We start from the raw sequence: 22,093 nt of genomic DNA on the forward strand, positions 1-22,093 counted from the left end.
ATTTTTTGATGCGGATACCAGACAGATCATAGTTCAAGCCCTGGTTCTCACCAGATTGGACTATGCCAGCTCTCTGTTCTTGGGCGTGAATCAGGCAGAACTAGCTCGCCTTCAGCGGGTTCAAAATGCGGCGGCCAGGATGCTGGTCGGCCTTCCTAAGTTTGTCTCTGCTCGTCGTACCATCCAAGATCTCCACTGGCTACCAGTAGGTCAAAGAATTAAGTTTAAAGCTCTTTGCTTAACTTTTAAAATTCTTAAGTTAGCCTCCCCTCCTATTCTCACCCAGACAATCCTTCACTATGCCCCTTCCAGAGCCCTCCGATCCGCAGCGTCTAATCTAGCCATTGTTCCACGCTTTAAAAAAGCAAGAATGGGTGGACGTTCTTTTTCGGTGCTGGCGGCAACTCTTTGGAACTCTTTGCCTGCCTCACTTCGCTCCATCCCAGACCTGCTCCCTTTTAGGAAGTCATTAAAAACCTTCCTATTTTCCACAGCTTAGTCTCATTCCCATCTGGTTATCTCTGTTGTGTTGTGTTTTATCAGCTCCAAAAGCGCCGGGACGCCTCTTGGCTGCGGCATCTGCGCGCTATATAAAATAAAATAACATAACATAACATAACGTACCAGGAGTAGTGCTGTGGCACTACGAATTCTGCGCACTAGCACTTTAACAATTGTTTCTGTGGCCCTAGCTAAATATTTGGGCTGGGCTTGGGCTATACGGAGAAAAGTGACCAAGAAAACCCTAGAGGACCAACAAAGGAACACGGGACTTGGGCCACCTATGTGCATTGCGCCTGAATCTATAGCTCAGTGATCTAGAAAGCACAACTGACAGTGCGTTTCTTCACTATTTTTAGATTTACTCATCAGCATATTGATTTATTTAATGCTTTCCTTAACTGTCTTTTTAATGTATTTATTGATGTATGGTATTAATGAGGGCGCAAAACTGTGCTCCTGTTTTTATGTTTGTGTCTTTTATGATTCATTTTAAATCGAATAAAGACTGATGATGATGATGATGGTATTTCTCAGGAATGGTGGGGATCAGAAATACCTGTTCGTAATTATTCTCATATCAGTCCACAACAGAATAAACAGAGACACAGTAAAGTTTAAAGAGTTTATTTTATAAACCTCGTGTCCTAAGATGCAGTACTTTGGCTAACATAAGCAGACAAACGATTACAATCAAAACCATCAGCATAGTTACAATGCCATAGAAAATGAAAGGAGTAATCATACTAAAATGACAGTGGATCGAAGCCACTTTCCTTTCGCTAGCAAACTAATAGTATTATTTATTAGACTAGTAAACGGTCTCTAGGCTTGACTGGGGAACCCCATACCGTAAAGATCAGCTCAGTGAGATCACATCACAGGATCAGCTAGGCTCTGCTCCTGGGAAAGCTCTTCTTCCGAATGTAATGAAAACATGTAACACTGCAATATTAAAAGCACCCGACTTTCAGGTATTTGCAGCTGCGTGCGTGTTATGGCTAAATAGTGGGCAGATCAACCTGAACTCAACAACATGCACCGTCTAGCGACCCAGACTGTTTCTTTACACTATGTACAGACCAAGGTCGCTGCTCACTGTTTGGGATGTGAACAACAGACAGTTCTCATGTGAAGCAAAGTCGAGCAAGCATTTCTCAATTTAATTACATGTGACTACAGTGTCGTGTGCAAAAGCAGCAAATGCGGCAAGATGGCTTTCTAACATCTAACGCGGTTGTGCTAACTTAGCATTGTACATATATAGATAACTATCTTCACTACACCCCCCCTTGATCGGACCACTAACCAGTAGGGGCGCACTTGCAAGAAGAACGCAGAGTTCAAGTTTGATAGAACGGAACCAAGGGCATGAACTGTAAGTCCATATAATGTAAGTGAAAAAAACAAAGAAAAAAAATTTAAAAAGGATTGAAAAAAACCATTTAAAGGATAAAAAAACACCATTGAAGGACATATGACTAAATGAAAGTGCAAAAAAGTCAATCCATCAATGTATAAGCACAATAAGTTGCAACAGCTTCCAAGAGGAAATCATTGGAACGTTCCGCAAAATTATCTGCCATTCAGTTCAGCACGGGGAAGGAACATACATGCTCTTCGACCACCGGAGCCTCCAGCACCAGTCGAGGACAACTGGCGTGCTCTTCAAGATAACTTCTCGCTAAGAAGTCAGTCGCAGCCGTTCTGATGTCCCAATTCCCAAGGACTCCATGTGCTGCTCCACAGGCCATAATCCCGACGCCAGAACAGTCCAACTCATGAGCCACTAAGGGGCTCATCAGTCGATCATAATCTGGGGCAGGAGACACCGAGTTGGACAGACACAAATCCAGAGCCCATTGGAACGGACAATCTAGGCAATGAAAGACGGGCTGCACACAAGTAAAGTAGGGAAACCGGAAGGACAATCCATAGGCTATGCTTAGAGTTTCCAGTGGTAAAGTGCCATAGTATTCAAGCATCCGGTTACGAAGATGGAGCAGCCGGGACATGCTGTCGTGTGACGCAAGTTGTGCATCCATAGCGCAGTGCGCAGATCAACAAAAATATTCCAGCTATGAGGGCGAGAAGTAAAGGGAGACCTCCGAAGACGCTGGAAAAAATAGAATGAAAAAATGCCAGGATCACACCAAAAATAGTTTGAAAGGAGGTCACGAGGCCGGAGCCCACAATTTAAAAAAAAAGAGCCAGGCCACTTGTTGACGAGGCATTAAAGATAGTCTGAATCAGGGTTCCAAAATGAAGTGGGAGATCAGTATTCAAAAGCGCTTGCACCTCAGTGCGGGTGTTAGCTACGTGAAGGACAAATGTTTCCCGGGATGAAGTCAACGCGACTTCTTTTTGAGACAATAGAGCCCTTATTCTGCTCATCTTATTGAACTCTGCTTTCAAGGTTGGAATGGAAGGCCAGATGGATACATCGAGCCGTCCATGCGGGGGCGGGAAAAGGACGTTATTACAGCAAACTACTCTCTGTGATACAGTCACTATGTAGGGAATTCCCACTAACATCCCACAGCAAGCTTCATTAATTAATAGCAAATAACTACCGTTAGCAAGCAGCTTAAAAGACGGTGTTATAACTGGCACAGGAATGGCTTTCAGGACGCAAGCTAAATTAGGAGCGTGCACATTACATGCACCATGCAATTGAATGTGCCTGCACACCACAGAGTGATCCGGAGTGGAAGTGCACTCTTCACCTTTCAAGTATACCTCTTTGCCGTCTCTCACACATCTATACGTGAATGGGAGTGACCAAACTTCATGCAGGAAGGCAGTACCAAGTTGTTCATATCTGCCTAGAGCATAATGTTTCATGCACGAACTGAACTTAAACAGAGGGAACGGTAATGTGATCAACCCATGTATAAGCCACACAGCGGAATTCTATTCAGCAACAGAGAAAGGCAAAGGTTCTAACTTTTCAATGTGCAGCAATGAGTATTTAGCATCCTTCATGGACATGAACTGTTGTTTAGCAGTTAAATTAAAAGGAAGGAATAAAGATGAAGTATTCATATAATGCCAAGGGACTTTCCCAGCCTTTAATGTTTGCAACGTCCACGCAAACTGCATATTAGAACGCAATTGATTTTGACCATGATACAATACAGACAAATCATCCTGCACAATATCTACCACAGATGAAACAATATTGTCTAAAGTATAAATTCTGGAAGACAGGGTGTTAATGCTATTATAGCTTGACGTAGTCTGCTCTAGTCTGCCGGTGGTGGTGAATCCTCCTTTGCCCGTTACGTGGTCCGATCATTATTTGGTTCCATTTGCTTGGACGATTAACAAGGGTTCTCCCTCGTCTAGGCTTCGTGGTGAGACCACCTATAGGGTTCCTCAGATAATTGACCCTGTTTCATTGTGCACCGCGTTAGCTGACTGTTTGCCACATCTCTCGGATGATCTGGACTTGGCTTTGGGACAGTTCAATGAGTGGATTGATAAGGCGGTTTGTGATCTCTCGCCTTTGGTCAGACCTCATCGCCCTAATATGCCATTGTCCAGCCCTTGGTTCACGCCTTTACTTAAATTGCAGAAACAACAGTGCAAAAGGCTTGAAAGAAGATGGAGACAAAATTACCATGCTATTGATAAGATGGAATTGAAAAAAGCTCAAAAATTATATTATGCGGCTATTACCGCGGCAAACATTTTTTAGTTTTCGGACCGTATTGCTTTATCTGGCAATAATGCCAAGGCACTGTTTAATATTGTAAAAAGCTTTGTGTCTTCTAAAGCTCTGACTAATGTGCACACACCCTCTTCTAGCTGGTATGAAGAGCTCTCTGATTTTTTTCTGTCCAAAGTTAGATCTCTTCAATTGCTTTTTGACCCTTCAGCAATGACGACCTTGCAGCCGCCTGATGACTCCTATTCCCCCTCTACATCTGAAACTTCTTTCTCCTCCTTTTCTGCCATATCTTTTGAGGAGTCTCTTGCTGCCTTGGTTACTTTAAAGTCTGGCTCCCCGTTAGACCCTTGCCCTGCAAAAATGTTGGCGTGCACGGCCCACATTATTAATCCTTTGGTGAACCAGTTGATTAACACCTCTTTAGGGTCAGCCACGGTTCCTCCTCCGTGGAAGCAGGCTATGCTGGTCCCTCTTATAAAAAAACCTATGCTGGATCCCCATACCCTTAACAGCTACCGGCCCATTTCATTATTGCCAGGTGTTGCCAAAGTTTGTGAGAAACTTGTGAATAAACAACTCACGGCCTATATCGAACAACATAGCCTATTACATCCATCTCAGTCGGGTTTCCGTGCCTCCTTTAGCACTGAGTCTGCCTTAGTTGAAATCTCTGAGGCTATCCGGGAGTCGTTAGATGCGGGGGCAGGGCAATGTTGGTCCTGTTGGACCTCTCCGCCGCTTTTGATACCGTCCCCCATGCTCTCCTCCTGGCCCGACTTCACAAGCTTGGCATCATCGGCGAGGCTTGGAACTGGTTTAAGTCCTTCCTTACCGGCAGAACCCAGCAAGTGTGGATCCCTCCTTTTACTTCTACCATCCAAGATGTTCTTACAGGGGTCCCTCAGGGGTCCACACTGAGTCCGTTGTTATTCAATCTCTATATGACCCCGCTTATTCAGCTTGCTGAGGACTTTGGTGCTAAAGTGGTAGCGTACGCCGACGACACGCAGCTTCTGTTTACTTGGAAAAAGTATGAGTCCTGTACGGACCACGTTAGATCCTGTCTGTCTGCAGTGTTCACCTGGTTCAACTCGGCCCAGTTGAAATGTAATGAAAATAAAACAGAGATATTGTTTTTTGGGGACTTTCCTCCTGGGTTCCTTCATACCTGTTGGCCAGTTGATGTTTCGCCACCATTTCCTTCGGGTCTCCCTGTGAAGAATCTGGGGATCTGGTTTGATGAAAAACTTAGTTTTACTAACCAAATCAGTAAATTAGCCGGTACCTGCTTTGGCATTTTAAAGATGCTCAAGAAATTTTTGCCCTTGCTGCCTCTCTCCGTGAAAGAAACGGTAATCAGGGCTTTGGTTACCTCCCGCCTCGACTACGCCAATGCCCTATATTTTGGTCTCCCTGGCTATCTTATCGCTAAATTGCAGGTGGTGCAGAATGCCGCAGCGCGGTTGCTGTTGGATTTACCCAAGCACACGAGCGTCAGACAACATCTTCGCAGGTTACATTGGCTGCCGCTAAAAGCTAGAGTTCTTTTCAAGGCCTTGGTGACGGCCCACGCAGCACTCTGTGAATACGGCCCTCGGTATTTGAGGAAACGTTTTTTGTTCTATGTCCCGGGCAGACACCTACGATCCTCTAACGTGTGCTTGGTACCTGTGCCTAAATTCCGCTTGACAAGAAAAGGTGGTAGTTCTCTATCTTATTTGGCGCTAAGTCTTGGAACTCCCTTCCTTTGGAGCTTCGCTGCCTTCAAAATCCCACCTTATTTAGGAAACAACTCAAAACCTTCTTATTTCATTAGTTTTCCTTTTCGTTTTCCATCTCTTTTGCTGGTTTCCCGCGCCGGGACACTCCTTTGAGTAGCTGTGCGCGTTATAAATCCCCAATACAATACAATACAATACAATATTACAGCCAATACCTTTTCCATATTGGCTTGATCAATCGCACGTAATCTGGATGCAGCCTCAATTTGCGATGACTTCCAAACTTTGTTGTAAATAGCATACACCCATCTCTTGGACCTGCCAACTGCAGGACCCTTAACAAAATCATTAAAATCTATTTTGTCGTTTAAACGTGCTAAATGGAGTTTAACTGATGCTAAGGTGGAATGTTGCAGCCACGATTGGCATAACTTTCCTACTGAGTAGGTAGTCACAGTGTGAGAAGATTCAAAGCGGGGGTCTACACGCACTTGTGTATACCCCGGTGCTAAATCCAGAAACCAATGTTGACAGGAATCTGAACTCGTCTGCCACACCAACCACCCTTCTGGATTCAATTCAGAAATATTGAAGGGTGAGTTGGAAACGTATGTCTGCAACGTAGCAAGGGACAGATCTGTATGATTACCCCAATTAGGATAAGCACCCAGACCCGGAATGGAGGGTGAATTTAATTTTTTAGAAGTAGCCAATCCAAAACAGGTGGTCTTAAAAACTGACGAATTTAAAAATAACATGTGATTCGGGATAAGACAGGCACAATGCAAAGCTTCTGTTCCCTGTACCTGTCACGGTTTAGAACCCCAAACCGATTTAAGATCGACAGTAGCTTTCCACAGATCATATCCTCCAATTGCCAACTCGTCCATGAAGGACTTAGAATATAACAATTTGGTGTGTGTCAGTCTAACTTTAGAAGCCGACTCAGGTGCAACCTTAAAATAAAAAGAGGCCGGATTTGACACACTGAAATCAGAAAAATAGGTGAATTTGTCCACTAACGTGGCAGAGCTGCCCATCCTAGGGGCGGGACAGTGTTCCCATTGTGTACAATTTACACAATTTCTAAACGTATTTGCTTTGTGTAGGAAATTCGTGCCATAATGTTGATAGCAGAATTGCTCATCATAATTAGCAGTATCTAAATAAAAATCCTCAGCATCAAATGCAGCATAATATTTCAAATCAGAAAACAGTGCTTCTATTGCTTGTACATCCCAATCATCCGAGTGGATGTTCTGCTTAACGACATCACCCATAGAAACACGAAATACATTTGGCACATTAATTACTTCAGTGGGGCCATGAATTTGAAATGTTACAGCATCCCAAGCAATCCCATCACGTACAAGCCAGGCAGTAATGTTCACAAAAGTCTGGTCCCTTTTAATGATATGTGATGAGGAGTGGGGGGCCAAAGTTCAGTCAATTAATCGAATTAATGATCTTTCTTTCAGGTAGTGTCCATTGATAAGTCTAAAAAACACTACCACAAAGCCAATGGACATAAACAAAAAAATACATATGAGCACCAGCCAAATGTAAGTCCAAGGGGGAATTAAAAAATGCCTTTTGAACCAGGCCACACAAATAGAAACTTTGGACGGGGCATTGGAAGTCATTGAATTAGAGTCAAAAGAGTCTTGTGAGTGAGCAACTGTGGTGGATTATAAAACAGGCAATGTAATATCCGCAGGATAAGCATACTCAACATCTTCAGGCAGACCACCAGGTGTCGGTGGCAATAAAGGACCAGCAACTGAATGCATCTCGATGGCAACATCAGGCATGGCGTCAGAAGCTCGGGCCACAACAGAATTTCTCAGCATCAAAGGACAAGAAACTACCGGAGTCATACTAAGAAGAATCGGCCACTCGCTGAGCCTTGACATTGTCAATAGAGATGTACCTGTTATCCTTGCGACCAGGAAGTGGAGGTAAAATGACTGTTCATGTACCCCGTACTCCAAGCACTGGAACTGGTGCACGATAAGAGGGGCCGAATTCCTTCTTGTTCTCCACATTCTCACGGACCAGATCACCAACTCGAAGTAGCCAGCCGACTACCGGAACCTGAAGCGCAGCATCAGTTGAGGCGGGTACGTGTTCCTTCGCTAGACTGTCTCTGGCTTCTTGAAGATTCTGCAATACAGCGCAGTGATCATCTACGTCAAAGGGTGCTGCTGACGCCGCCATGTCTAGACCATCAAGGTCAGGGACAAACATTTGTATGCCAAAGAGCATCATGTATGGGGTCCGCCCACCCAGAGACCTTCTAGGGAGATTATTAAGTGCACGTTGTACGTCATATAAGTGTGCTAGCCAGTTCCGGCCAGTACCCAAAACCCTGGCTGTCAAAGATTGCTTTAAGTCACGGTTCATTCGCTTCACTACACTATTACCCTCAGGTCGGTATGGAGACGAAAATTTGACTTGGACCCCCAAATTTCTCATGGCTTCTTTGTACACCTTAGAGGCGAACGCAGGGCCCTGATCAGAATGAACGGTACCACATGCAAAACTTCCAACAAAGACACGCAAATCCTTTATGACAGTACGGGAATCAGCACTCCTTTGTGGCCACACCCACAGAAAACGTGCGCACGAATCTACTGCAACCAAGATGTATTTGTACGCAGTATCAGAGGTAAATGGACCGCAATGATCTAAATAAACACAACCTAGTGGTTTATTAGATATGTACAAATGAGTTTGTGATGGGCACGCCGCAGTTGAAGGTTTTATCTGCTGGCAAATGTCACAATTAAGAACAGAAGCTCTGGCTTGTTTATACCAACCGCACCACCAGTAACGTTGTTGTAACAGAGATACAGTAGCTGCAACGCCAGCATGCGTGGACGCCATGCCCTCGTGAGCCGCTAATATCAAAAATGGTCTGCAGTCCGCGTTGGGAATCAATCTGTCACCAACGTCATTAATCCTCACTAATGGGACGTTATGAGGACTTAATCGATAATGGTAACGAGTAGGGAAACCTCTTGGATATTTCGTTCCCTTCTCTGTAGCAGCAATAGCTGCCAAGATGTCATCATCGATCTTACTTTTGGATCTTGTAACTGCTGCTACTAAGTATGTTGCCACTGCTGTTTTTGCTGCCTCGTCAGCCAGGCTGTTGCCGACAGCATGGACACCAACTCGTTGGTGACCAAGAGTGTGAATAACATTCACGAGAGGCAGACGTTCTTTAAGGTCTGCCACTCTAACCCAAAGCATTTTATGCTTAATCGTGCTGCCTTTGGAATCATGGTAGTCGTTCTGAGACAAAAAATGTAGATTGTCGTTGTATGATTGGACACAATAAAAGGAGTCACTCACTATAAGAGTAGTGACTTGGGGATCAGCAAACTCTAGCGCTAGCACCAGAGCACGAAGCTCAGCCAACTGCGTGGTACAATCACCCAATGACTGCGTATGCACGACATCGGATTGGAACTCACCATTTACGAAAGTACCGACCACAATTGCGCAGGCCGCTGAATAGGCGTGCTTTGATCCAGTTGCCAGTTGCGCAGACCCGTCAGTGTAAATGACACAATGGTAATCCTCGAGCGGGCACAAAGACAGAGGAGCCGGATAAACAAATTCATACTGCAAAAACTCCTGAGTCTGAAGTGCCGCGTCAAAGATATATGTGACGTCAGGCGATGTCAAGGATTTGGCCCATTGTATCCACCTTGGATGCAAAGCCTTTGAATTTGGTACACTAGCCTTCGTCACCGCCTCAAGGGCAGGATATGGTGTTACCACCAACATGCGTTTACCTTTCGATAGCGCTCGTTCTTTCAGAATCGCCATCTGCACTGCCATCAGAACTTTCTCGACAGCGAAAAATCGCAGTTCAGCCGAAGTGTACAAGTGAGATTTGTAGGCAATGGGGACGGTGACGCCCTCATTGAACGTTAAGTAAGTGAAACCCACTGCGCCTGGCACAATTCTTATGACCAGGTTAGTGTGGTTATCACGCGTCAGTAAGTATTTTGAAGCAAGAAGATCAGCTTGCAATGACTGCAATATAGCTGAATGCTCTGGCAGCCAACAAGATTTGGAAAAAGTAGGTTGTACCAAGGCATAAAGCGACTTGATACGCTGGGCTTAATCCGGAATGTAAGTTCGACCGAAATTCAGGAAACCCAGCATAGACTGTAATTTCTTCAGTGTCGTGGGAGCACGTAGGCATGCGCACTTCTCTAGGAAGTGCGGAGCCAATCCTCGACCTTCATTGTTGAGTTCGTACCCCAAGAACAACACTGTATATTCCGCAATGTGTGACTTCTCAAAGTTGAATTTGTAACCGAAGTCTGCAAACAAAACAATAATTCGATCAACGCGACGGAGATGCGGTTCCAACTCGTCATCTGTGAGATTAATATCATCCACATACGAGTACGCATCAGGGTCTACGCTCTCTAACAGAGAGACTACGCGAGCGGCAAAGACACCAGAGCTGTTCTTATAGCCCATCGGTAATCTTTTGAATTGTTTTTGTTTGCCACCCGAGGTGAAAGCCGTCCACTCACTACTTAGAGAGGACAGGTTATGGCTATAAAAGCCATTGGAAATGTCAAGTGTGGTTTTAAACCTTTTTCTCACGAGACTATCGACGAGAGCCGAACTGTGGGTGTTTTGTACTGCACATGTCCGGCAATGAGAGTTTAGATGCCGGTAATCCAAAACTAGGCGGTATGACCCGTCAGGCTTCGTCACAGTGAATAAGGGATTATTCATTGGTGACACACATGTTTCTATTACTCCTTGATATTCCAATTGTTCAAGGATTGACGCGACGTGAGGTCTGGCTTCGCGACGCATGGGGTATTGGGGTTGTGGTTGGGGCGTAGTCCGCAACAGAATCTCATGGCCGGGAGACAATTTATCCCAGCCAACCTGATTCTGATATAACACAGGTGCAAGCACCTGAGCCCATTCCTTGGCGTACTTTTTAGCTTGGACCTTCGGCACTGTGTGCGCTAAGGACGGGAGGATTACCTCCTCCCCTCTAGGAGCATCTAAAACGAAAACCGGGGGCCAATCTGCCTCCGCCAACAGAATATCATAGGAATTGGTCAGATTATCCAAAAAAAACCTTTAATTGTACGTTGTATGTCACCTTCAATTAGAAGGACTATATTATACAGTCTATCGGGGGAGCCACTCGAGTATCAGCAGTTTCAATATTCATGAATGTATCAGTTGCTGTCGCCACCAGATATGGACGCAGTGCTCGTCGCACTACTGTAACTTCCGCCGAGCTGTCGAGCAGCGTTAGTGCCCATGTCAGGTTCTGAAGCTGCGTCCGTACCATCTGAGGCATACCTCGCTGTCAGAGCAGCAACTTACTTCTTTTGAAACGGGGGTCGTTGACGTGCAGACTCGTCCTGCTTGCCTTTGCCGTCAGACTGGCGGGGTTGCTCACGACCTTGGGCACCCCTTCCTTTCACACGGGCTCCGCCACCGGATTGTGAAGCCGATGTTTCCTGTGAAGAATGAGGAGAGCGTTGTTCAGAAACCTGAAATCTATCAGGTGACTTAATACGAGATCGATCGCGCAGGTCATATGTGCGTTCGGTAGACGACTGTACGGGTGAGGCAGGACGAGACCCCTGTTTCTGTTGCTGCTTCCCCTGTTTCTTTGCTCTCCAACTTTGCTTAGGAAAGTTGGGGCGTTCGTCTTTTGTAGACGAGCTCACCTTAGTTTGCTGTACTATATCAGGAATGATCACAGTCAGTTTTACACCTAAGGCACTACGACCCACGGTCCTGTATGCCTTCGCAATTATTTTAGCGAACTCCTTGGGCTTGTCGGCGTCATCCACGCGGTCCATCATATTTGCTACTTGGAACTGCATGGCATCTCCTTTGAGGTTGCCCATCACCATGGAGCATACCACATCGAAGCTGTCGACTAGCCTCATTTCCAATTCAATAGCAGCCTCCGCACCATGATTCTCTTGAACCTTTTTGATGACGGACAAAGACGGAGTGCCATAGCACTTCGAATAGGTCGCAGCAAAGACCTTCCCCCATTGTTGTCACAATCGGCCATATCCGGGACCAGGTCTTTCGGCAAAGTAATTGTGAGAATCTTGTGCTTCTCCACAGGAGTGGTATGCGGAAAAACCGCCCCCAGTTGGTCAAATTTCTCAGCAAGCCAATAAGGAAATTCATCCTTATTTTGGGGGCGCTTGCCGACCACCGAATTAACCATAACGGGACTAATAACCACTGCGTGGTGGTCCGTAGGTTGTCCCGCAACAGCAGGTGCCCCCACCTGTACGTTGGGGGCACAACAACGGGACCCTTCTCGCCGGTGCCACCGAATGGGGAAGGGCGCCATTAAACCAAATAGTATGCTGCCAGGCAGAGATTGGAATTTCTTGTGTCCTATATGGGGTGTAGACCGCAGGCAGCTGTGTGGCAGTATAGGTATGAAAAGTATCATCGTCATCTACCGCCGGAAAAGTCACCCTTGAGTAAAACAACTCATACGGGTATGACGCATCAGCGCTTACCACAAAAATTACAGCCATCCCATCATCTGGCACCCCATACATCGTCAAGTGACGGCATAGAGGTGCACGACTATGCGCGGCTATATCAACCGCCATAAGGACACAATAAAGAGTATCAATGATATCAACTGTAGCACTGGGGTTCAGTAAAAATAACCTTTTTAATGATGAAGCTTGAAGGAACCTATTAGTCGAAACACAGGTAGGTTAAACCGTCACTCCCATCAACCGGAAACCAGAGTGAGGGTGTTGTGGACCAATATAAGCACTACTAAGGCGTTTCAAATCAATAGACCAAACGTTAGGTGCGCCATGTTTCAGGGATTCTGCTTATGCGCAGAACTATGCGCAGGAAACCAGGACCTCAGTGAATTGTGGTGTACCAAAAACTCACCTCAGAACCCAGAACCCCTTATCCGACCAGCATCAGTGTCCCATTCGTTATCCAAGGTTTAGCTCGGCGGTCCCAATGTATAGACAACCCAGAACAAGCGACTTAGTGTATTTCTCAGGAATGGTGGGAATCAGAAATACCTGTTCGTAATTATTCTCATATCAGTCCACAACAGAATAAACAGAGACACGGTAAAGTTTAAAGAGTTTATTTTATAAACCTCGTGTCCTAAGATGCAGTACTTTGGCTAACATAAGCAGACAAACGATTAAAATCAAAACCATCAGCATAGTTACAATACCATAGAAAATGAAAGGTGTAATCATACTAAAATGACAGTGGATCTAAGCCACCTTCCTTTCGCTAGCAAACTAATAGTATTATTTATTAGACTAGTAAAAGGTCTCTAGGCTTGACTGGGGAACCCCATACTGTAAAGATCAGCTCAGTGAGATCACATCACAGGATCAGCTAGGCTCTGCTCCTGGGAAAGCTCTTCTTCCGAATGTTATGAAAACATGTAACGCTGCAATATTAAAAGCACCCGACTTTCAGGTATTTGCAGCTGTGTGCGTGTTATGGCTAAATAGTGGGCCGATCAACCTGAACTCAACAACATGCACCGTCTAGCGACCCAGACTGTTTCTTTACACTATGTACAGACCAAGGTCGCTGTTCACTGTTTGGGATGTGAACAACAGACAGTTCTCATGTGAAGCAAAGTCGAGCAAGCATTTCTCAATTTAATAACATGTGACTACAGTGTCGTGTGCAAAAGCAGCAAATGCGGCAAGATGGCTTTCTAACATCTAACGCGGTTGTGCTAACTTAGCATTGTACATATATAGATAACGATCTTCACTACATTATGAAATGGTTTCCTTACCTAGAACTGTTCCAGACCTGTCCTATGTCTGGACATTTACCTTTGTAGGGAAATTAAAGTTTCTCTTACATTCTTGCACTTTTGAGCTGAAACGGACTTCTTTGTTAGACCAGGTAAAGGCTTAAGCATCAGAATACCGCTATGGTTATAGTGCATTCTATAAATGTTTTCAATGAATAATACTTGGACAATATGTAAGCTGTACAAGAAGTCCACCGTAAATTCATATTGGTGATAAAAAAGCTCTAAGAAATGAACGTAAAATGCAAAATGCACTACCCAGCACATTTTGACTCCAAATCAATGGAAGAGTTCAAGTATTCCCTGACCACAAAGCAGCTATTGTCTTCCTCAAAAATAAAAATGGCAAAAAGAAAAACAAGAGTCATGGAGATGGTGATTGTGGTGAATGAGCTACTTTTGTGGTCTGACACCCTATGATGACCCTCAACCACCACCATTTTGTATTGACTTAAGTGTGTTATGTTACCTTAGCCTTAATGTAGGATGGGTTTGCATATGCCTGCTTTTCTTCTGTCTTTTAGTGGAATAGTCTTTCCAAGAATAGAAGGTATGGGATGTTGAGGTGCAGTCTTGTGGGTGGTGGTGCACACATGTGCTCAATGTTGTATCCTGAGGGATTAAGTGTAAAATGTTATTTGGGTTAGGTGAATTATGACTTTGACCTATTGGCTTTGACGTGGTCTAATGTCATTCTGCCTTCTGACTTTACCTTGCTTCAAACTTTTCTGTGTGCACAGTGGTGCTTGTAAGTTGTGTGGATGAGAATTATAGGTGCCTTTGGAATGGTTTCATGTCATCCTTGTTTTTCTGATTCCATCTTGCTTTGGGCCTTTGTGTGCATGGTTTAACTAACTCCATTTTCATGCTGAAGCCATTTTCTGTGCCTGCACGAAGAAGAGGGCATGTTTTGCTTTCCTCCTGTTTTTACTGACTAGAGAGAACTGGTTCTTATCAGAGGAATGTACATGGTTTGACTCATAGCCATAGCAAGGGCCTGATCAACCATTGCTGTGACCTTGGAGCAAGCTGGTACGGGCTCTCATGAGAACTAGGGGGCGGAGTTTGCTAGAAGCTTCGCTGTGTTTGAATGTGTATTAAAAAGGGGAGTCTACACTGGCCTGGTGGGAGTTCATCCGTGGAGCAGACGTGTTGTCACGGAAAGTGGTGTCACCTCTGAGCTTTCGCCCCGTTCAAGCAATGGACTCCCCTTGAACAAAGTGGGGTGAAATGATGGAGCATTAGGTGAGGTGTCTCTGCTGCTAACTGTCTCTTGAATCTTTACTGATTCTCTCCTTTCCTTCTTATTTCTGATTCTTATATCCATACATATATATTTCTACATATATATATTTGCATTGATTGTGTTTCAATCATACTATTGATATGTTAGAGTCTGCTATGTTAGGTGCATTTGGCTTACTGTGTGGTGCTAGTTACTAATAAATACATCCCAGATATACCAATTCATCTTTTCCTTGTAGCAGGAGGTGTGCACTCTTCTTGGCCAAGTATTCTGTTGTAGAAGGATGGGTGAATTCCTTTCTAGCAGGTAATTGTGTTATATGAAGTTGGTGCTACTCCTCACAAGTGATGCGCAAATTATGGTTTTCTTGCCTTGCCTTTGGGGAAGTGTTGAAAGTTTGCCCACCTTAGGAAGTGCTGTGTATATGTTATATTCCATAAGTTTGGAACTGATATTCTCTCCCTGGGAAAGTGACAGTACATTCCTTGGTTCAGGGGAGATCTAAAGTTTGTCATTACATTTTTGGCGTAGTCGGTTGCAGGATGTGAACGTTGATTTAAAAGGGGAAGAAATATGTGTTTTTTTTTAGAAATTGAAAGCAGACTTTTAGATATCAATTGATTTGTTTGCATGGGGGTAGCTCATATGATGTGCTGGCTCGTGAAGTGAGCTAATTGGTGTGTGTGTGTGTTTAGTAGGCCTGGGCTAAAATTTCGTTCCGTTCGCGGAAATTGCGATAATTTGACAGTTCCGCGGAAAGCGCGAAAATGTCAAAATTTCCGCATTACGCAGCTTTGCGATAATTTGGTTCTTGCTCGCGCTGTAAAATAATAAATTCTCGCGCGCGCGCGCGATCGCCTTACCTGAATCCCTGCGTTCGCCGACAAGTTTTCTTGATCCGGTCACGTTCTCCATGAGATGCTGTATTGTTTTTAGCCATTTGCGCTGTCTCGCGACAGTTCGCGCCCGCAGTGACGTCATGCGTCGCGCGATCACGTCTTTCTTTTCGCGATCATGCACCGCGAGACAACTGAAAACAAGATGGCCGCGCCCGCGAGCAACCGCATGGGTAAGTTGGCGAGCCGCAACCATGCAGAAAATCTCGCGAACATGCGGGAAAAAAACTTCTGCATCTTCGCGATATTTCCGCGTGTTTGCGATAATTTTTAACATTTTCGCGATAATTTGCGAAAGTGGATTTCGCCAAATCCTCCCACCCCTAGTGTTTAGGTGTGTTTTGTAAAAAGTGCTTATAAATAGCTTGCTACGTTAGGCAGAAAGGGCTGGATCCCTTTCAAGTGTTTGTTAAGGAATGCATATAAAATGTTTTGAGTTTTGAGTTGCAAAGTGAATGTAAGATGTCAGAGCATAACCCTGAAACGTGGGACTCCTTCGAGATTAAACGTGTACCAGGCTGTGAAGCTGTTTACTTTGACCAGCAAGAATGATTCTGATGTGATAAATGTAACAGAGAATGCAGTCAGACTACAAGCTACACAGACGGTTTTAATTAATTCTTCTGAGGAGGTTTTTCAGCCAGAAAGGAATGTGCAGGAAGGTAAACAGACCAACGGTGAGTTAATTCAAGAGCAATGTGCCCTTTTTAGTTACAGAGCAGTGCAGGGAAAGAAGAGGTCACTGTTAAATTCAGATGCTGGACAAATGCAGATGATTCTGTGCGTTTGCGCACACATTAAAAGATACTGGACAGAACAGAGTTAGAGAAAATGTGGTTTGCCTATGGGTGATTGCAATGGTTATTAAGTGGCATGTACAGACAGAAAAACAGTTTGCACAGGATTTAATAGAAGGTCCTGTGGTGGAGTTTGAAACACAAGATTCCCCAGTGAAGGTGCCCCATGTTGCAAAGGAAATTCATTTGAAACAGTACAGAATGCCAGATGGGCGTGAAGGGATCAGTGAGATCATGCAGGGCTTGATAGATGTAGAGGTGGTGACCCTAATTGTGTAGCCTGTGTGCAAATGTGATAATTCTTGGTGCATGACAGTTGATTATTATTAACTGAACAAACATATACCTTCTTTTAATGATGCTGTCCCAGTTATTGTTACAGAAGTAGCATGGGACTTTGTATGTGACTTCTGATATTGCCAATGCTTTTTTCTTTTTGATATGTCAAGAGCAGTGTAGTTTTTTTCCCATAAAGTGATAGACTAATAACAGTTCAGAATTTGCTTGAATTAGTTAGACAGAATGGGGGAGCATTTTTAGATTAAATAATGTGAAGTCTTGCTGGAGGTCAGGAGAGGTTAAAGCTGTTTTTCCTCTCAGACATGTAAAGAGTTGTTCTGGGAGTGGGTCATTTGAAAGCGTCTTTGAGATTGATGTTTGGGAGGCTTGCAGTGAGATCATCCAGCAACGCTGAGAAGAGCTCAGGCTTTCTGTGAAAACTGAGGAGGAATTCCTATGGGAGGGGTCATCCCAGCTCCTCTCCCCAGTAGACAGAGACAGCTTCTTGGAGATAGATCTCTGGGAGGCTTGCAAAGGCGCAGGTTTCCTCCCCCCCCCCCCCATGAGGAGAGTCGCGGAGCAGATAGGAGCGGACGAAAGTTGGCAGGAGTGCAGTTCACTTCGGCCTTGAAGGAGATAAGGTGGGAGCTAGGTGCAGCAGAGAAGTCTCTGTTTGTTATGTTTGGCGAGGGGCCATTAGGTGTCCGCAGAGATTTGTGAAGGGGGCAGCACCTGTGAGGGGTGCAGTGAGAGAAGTGAGAGAAGGAGACTGCCCCAGCCCTTCTTGATGTGTAAAGAAAAAGAGAGATTTTACCAAGAATTTAGAAGCTAAAGCATTGGTAGAATTCTTTGATAATTCCCCAGAGCAAGAGGAGAGCTATGTAGACAGAAATAAAAGTATTGCACTTTTAGAAATGCAACACGGAAAAGGTGTGCTTTTGAAAAATGTTTTTTGCAAGAAGAGTGATGCTTGTTTCTTTTTCAGATTCGCCCAGTTCTCCGCGAGTGAGTGGGACTCCCTTCTCCCGTGTGAGTGGGGCCCTCCCTCTCCCCCCTCCCCCTCCCCTTCCCCCTTCCCTCCCCCCCAATCCTGGAGTGATCGCCAGACCAGACGGTGGAGGCTGATGCCTGTGGCTGACCAGACTGGATAGGGTCCTCCCTTGTCAAGGAGATTCAGATGCAGATAGATGCCATGCCGGCCTATACAGATGGCCTGCTTCTCTCCAAGTAAAGAGGGATCAGCAGAGTGTGGAACTGCTTCCTTCACGTGAGGCCGACTTTACATGCATGAAGGCTGTGTGTCTTTCACACAGGGAACTCCTTATGTACGAGTAAACGTGAAGAAGAGGGAACTACAGGATGTGCTTTGCCAGAACTGTTTTATCAACGTGAAGTTCAGATGCGATGCGAGACGGCTGTGTGTTTTTTCACTCAGAAGGACTGTTTTTGTTTTTAGGGATGGAGACCAATAGAGACGCTTTGCTGCCATCAGAGTAGATATTTTCTGAGTTAGTGACTGAACAGTATTAACCTGTAGCTCTTGCTACAACATATGAGTTTGGCAGTAGAGTTTCCAGTTTAACCATTAAAGGCATTAGGAGCATTCAAAAGCTTGATTCATTTATTTTGTGTATTCACTTAAACATGTATCCAGATATCTATGAGCTATTTCTAGATGCACCTGAGTTATTGCTTTTACATCTATTTAGAGAATGCAGTCTTTATTTGCTCTAAAGTGATTATCATATACTTTTGATGAGTTTTTCAGGTTTGCCATGTAGTATTTTGATCATAGTTGCTTTTTAGTCATGATTTGTTTTGAATTATATATTTTTGTGTAGCCACTACGATGCATGAGTTGCTGTTTCAACATGTGCTTTTTAGTAGTTGTGACTTTTAATTTAGAAATGTGGTTTTAAATGGTTTTGCTTTCAATTGAGATATGCAGTGCTTCAATGATAGTTTTGTTTTTCAGTTATGATATACAGTTGCTATTTGCTTTGTAATGATTCCATTTTTACAGTTAAGAGATGCAGTGCTTCATTCATAGTTGTGCCTTTAGTTAAGAATTTTGTTTTTGACATATGTGAATGGTGATGATCGAGGGTCATGGGGTGCAATGTATTTTGTATTGACTTAAGTGTGTTATGTTACCTTAGCCTTAATGTAGGATGGGTTTGCATATGCCTGCTTTTCTTCTGTCTTTTAGTGGAATAGTCTTTCCAAGAATAGAAGGTATGGGATGTTGAGGTGCAGTCTTGTGGGTGGTGCTGCACACATGTGTTCAATGTTGTATACTGAGGGATTAAGTGTATAATGTTATTTGGGTTAGGTGAATTATGACTTTGACCTATTGGCTTTGACGTGGTCTAATGTCATTCTGCCTTCTGACTTTACATTGCTTCAAACTTTTCTGTGTGCACAGTGGTGCTTGTAAGTTGTGTGGATGAGAATTATAGGTGCCTTTGACATGGTTTCATGTCATCCTTGTTTTTCTGATTCCATCTTGCTTTGGGCCTTTGTGTGCATGGCTTAACTAACTCCATTTTCATGCTGAAGCCATTTTCTGTGCCTGCACGAACAAGAGGGCATGTTTTGCTTTCCTCCTGTTTTTACTGACTAGAGAGAACTGGTTCTTATCAGAGGAATGTACATGGTTTGACTCGTAGCCATAGCAAGGGCCTGATCAACCATTGCTGTGACCTTGGAGCAAGCTGGTACGGGCTCTCATGAGAACTAGGGGGCGGAGTTTGCTAGGAGCTTTGCTGTGTTCGAATGTGTATTAAAAAGGGGAGTCTACACTGGCCTGGTGGGAGTCATCCATGGAGCAGACGTGTTGTCACGGAAAGTGGTGTCACCTCTGAGCTTTCGCCCGGTTCAAGCAATGGACTCCCCTTGAACAAAGTGGGGTGAAATGAAGGAGTATTAGGTGAGGTGCCTCTGCTACTAACTGTCTCTTGATTCTTTGCTGATTCTCTCCTTTCCTTCTTATTTCTGATTCTTATATCCATACATATATATTTCTACATATATATATTTGCATTGATTGTGTTTCAATCATACTATTGATATGTTAGAGTCTGCTATGTTAGGTGCATTTGGCTTACTGTGTGGTGCTATTTACTAATAACTACATCCCAAATATACCAATTCGTCTTTTCCTTGTAGCAGGAGGTGTGGACTCTTCTTGGCCAAGTATTCTGTTGTAGGATGGGTGAATTCCCTTCTAGCAGGTAATTGTGTTATAGGAAGTTGGTCTAATCCTGACAAGTGATGTGCAAAGTCTGTGTATATATTGTTTTCTTGCCTTGCCTTTGGGGGAGTGTTGAAAGTTTGTCCACCTTAGGAAGTGCTGTGTATATGTTATATTCCATAAGTTTGGAACTGATTTTGTCTCCCTGGGAAAGTGACGGTACATTCCTTGGTCCAGGGGAGATCTAAAGTTTGTCATTACAGCGATGAACCTACAGATCAAGGTCTCAGCAATGTCGAATGAAACACAGAACAAAAAAGCTGATAATAAGTGGACTGATGGAGTTTAGTAGAGGTCTCCCATTGAGGAACTGTAAACGTAATGAGGATGGAATCACTGCAGTACGTGGTACATGTAGTACAAGAGGTAAAAAGTTATTAAGTGGGGGTGCAACTGTTGTCACAGAATGTATAGAGGATGGAACAGGTGGAAATTGAGTTTGACGGAGCTAGCATAATGTTTGTGACATGCTACACATGCAGTGAAAATGCCAGGCTGAGGAAAGCCAGACCATACAACTGGTAAATTAGATCGAAGCATGTAGGAAACTGAAATTACTCTCCTGGCCATCCCTGTTGGATATGCTAGCTGTATAATGATCAAGGAAATACGTACGGGAGCTAAGAATGGTTGGGAAGAGGGGGAGCTTAGAATTTCTGCTGTAAACTTAGGGTTCAGAGTGGGAGGGGGTCCCTCTCAAACGATGTCAACCAGAGTAACCACAGATGGTGAGAATACACCCCCACTCATCAAGTGCATGATATGCAATGTATCGGGACTGAATTATCAGAGGAAAAACTGCTATGTGTTAGAATATGCTACAAGACACAACAATGTCCTCTTACTAGAGGTGACGTAACCGCTGGGTGGAGGAAGTCTCAATATAGCTAAAAACTGGGGTTCACCTGGATTTTCACCTTTATTCTGAATACTCCAGAGAACTTGTGACTTTTATAAACAAGAATTGGCAAAGCCACTAGGTCTCACCTATGTAAGAGCTATTTGCTTTCAAACGTCTTTTAGCCATGTTGTACAGCAGCATGGCTAAAAGTTAGAGGCATGGCATACAGGAGAGTGGAGTGGTGTACAATCAAGTGGTGTACAATTGGATTAGTGCAATTTAGATTTCATCCTTTATACTGTCTCATTGTGCCATTTTGCATTTATTTTGACATTACTTTTACTGCCTGCCTAAAAAATATTAACTTGTTTGAATGTTTAAATGCATTAATGAAATGTAACTACTGAGAAACTGAAGCTTTATAAACATGTGAACTAATGTTCAGTTTAAGGATGAAGATGTATTCTGCATTCACGTTTGCATTTATACTTTAAGTCATCTTTGCATATATTCTGAAAGTCATATTTGAAAGTGTGATTATGTGTGCTTACTCATGGTAGCATTTGTTCTTGAATTATATGTGCACAAACATGACTATGTATTTGAAGTGCATGTTTAAATGTTTAGTTAAAGTTTGCTTGGCTAAAAGCCTTCAATTTGAAATTTTCCGAGGTTAGCTTGTTCTTTCTTTCACAGGTGATTTTTCATGATTTAATTAGCTAGAGAAAATGAGTATTGTTGTATATTTTAGTTTATCGATAGTAAGGCCTGAGAAGAGAAATCTTGGCAAGCAACGTGGAGACATAATGAGCAGATGAATCCTCCTAATTCTCGTGTATCAGGAAAGGGGAATGCTCAAGGTTGTAGTAACTGTCCAAGTTCTGTGGGATAGAAAATTCAGGTGATGTTGCAAATGCACCCCATGAGAAGAAGAATTATTGTTTCTTGGTGGGGTGGTGTTAGACGGACCGGGAGGGTCGGCCGAGGACAAGGGGAGAGGTCTCCGGGGAGAGCCGTCTCCAGCGATCGTACAG

The sequence above is a fragment of the Triturus cristatus genome, chromosome 11 (genome assembly GCF_964204655.1).
Source record: "Triturus cristatus chromosome 11, aTriCri1.1, whole genome shotgun sequence".
Lineage (NCBI taxonomy): Eukaryota > Metazoa > Chordata > Amphibia > Caudata > Salamandridae > Triturus > Triturus cristatus.